This window comes from Triticum dicoccoides, chromosome 2A (genome assembly GCF_002162155.2).
Source record: "Triticum dicoccoides isolate Atlit2015 ecotype Zavitan chromosome 2A, WEW_v2.0, whole genome shotgun sequence".
Classification (NCBI taxonomy): domain Eukaryota; kingdom Viridiplantae; phylum Streptophyta; class Magnoliopsida; order Poales; family Poaceae; genus Triticum; species Triticum dicoccoides.
The window spans coordinates 388,929,864-388,931,607 of record NC_041382.1 but is presented as its reverse complement, the minus strand read 5'-3'; positions in this window follow the sequence as shown (position 1 = coordinate 388,931,607).

The window sequence follows — 1,744 nt, the reverse complement described above, 5'->3', positions numbered from 1 at the left end:
TTATTCTTGGCCTTCTTCTCCAGCGCCTCATAGGGCGCTGGAACCAGCATCTCCGTCAGGAGAGTACTTGCTGGATCTTCGGGTAGTGGGGCCGGACAGTCGATCCGCTCTGCTGTCGCGACCCATTCCTGTCAAATAATGTGGAGGCTCAGATGCCTCACATATTTATACTAGGGAAAGAAACGCCTTATGAGATATAAGGAGCTTACCGAATTAGAAGGGCGCTTTGCGCTGAGTCTGCGGTCCTCGGTAAGGGAAGGAGGTACCTCGATAGACTTGAACAGCACCCTCCAGATGTCCTGGTGCGTCGTGTCGAAGAGCTCTCACAGTGTCTGGTGCTTTGCCGAGTCGAATTCCCACATATTGAATGCCCGTCTTTGACACGGGAGGATCCGGCGGAAGAGCATGACGTGGACCACGTTGACAAGCTTGATTTTCTTGTTTATCATGTTTTTAACACAGTTCTGGAGTCCGGTCAGCTCCACCGATGAACCCCTAGATAAGCCCTTCTCTTTCTAGGAGGTTAGCCGCAAGGGGATGCTGGATCGGAATTCGGGGGCCGCCACCCAGTTGGTGTCGCACGGCTCGGTGATGTAGAACCATGTCGATTGCCACCCCTTCATGGTCTCCACATAGGAGCCTTCGAGCCAGATGACATTGGGCATTTTGCCCACCATGGCGCCTCCACACTCCGCTTGCTGGCCGACCACCACCTTCGGTTTGACATTGAAGGTCTTCAGCCACAGGCCGAAGTGGGGCTTGATGCGGAGGAAAGCCTCGCACATGACAATAAACATCGAGATGTTGAGGATGAAATTGGGGGCCAGGTCATGGAAGTCCAACCCGTAGTAGAACATAAGCCCGCGAACAAATGGGTGGAGGGGAAATCCCAGCCTGCGGACGAAATGAGTGAGGAATACAACCCTTTCGTAGGGCTCAGGGGTAGGAACGATTTGCCCCACGCTTGGGAGCCGGTGCGCGATATCCGCGGCCAGGTATCCGGCTTCCCAGAGCTTCATGATGTTCTCCTCCGTAACGGAGGAGGCCATCCACTTGCCTCCCGCTCCGAACATGTTCGGAGTGTTTTTGCGAAGAAGATACGAACTTGGGCGCTGGAGCTCGAGTGCGCGAGAATGGATGGGCAGGGAAGAAGAAGGCGTGGGTAAAAAAGAGGAGTCCTTATCCCTTTATAAGGGCGGTAGAAACTGCGTGCCTCCCCACTTGCCTGGTAAAACTTGCTTATTCCCCAAGCGTCGCAATTGATGGCGCGGTTGGGTTACCCATACCCGTATTGTTGAGAATCCCGTTATAAGGGAACACGATATCTCCTTCGACAAGACGTGCCAAGAAAACCGCCTCACAATATGTGTGCAGTAGCTGGTTGAGAAAAACGGTTCGAATAATAACCGGGGCCATGGCGTGATGTCACGTTATGAAAAGTTGTCAGCAGATTAGATTTGTGGAAATATTATACTCTCTATGGTGGTGTGTGGAATTTGTTTTGCAGAGCTGGACACTATCCTTGTGTTCAAAATATTCTATGCAGTATTCGGAGGAGGAACCCGCCTTGCAATGTCAAAGACAATCTGCGCGCCGGACTTACCGTCATGGAAGCCTAGTTTAAGGGCTACTGAGGGAGTCCTGGATTAGGGGGTCCCCAGACAGCCGGACTATATACTTTGGCCGGACTGTTGGACTATGAAGATACAAGATTGAAGACTTCATCCCGTGTCCGGATGGGACT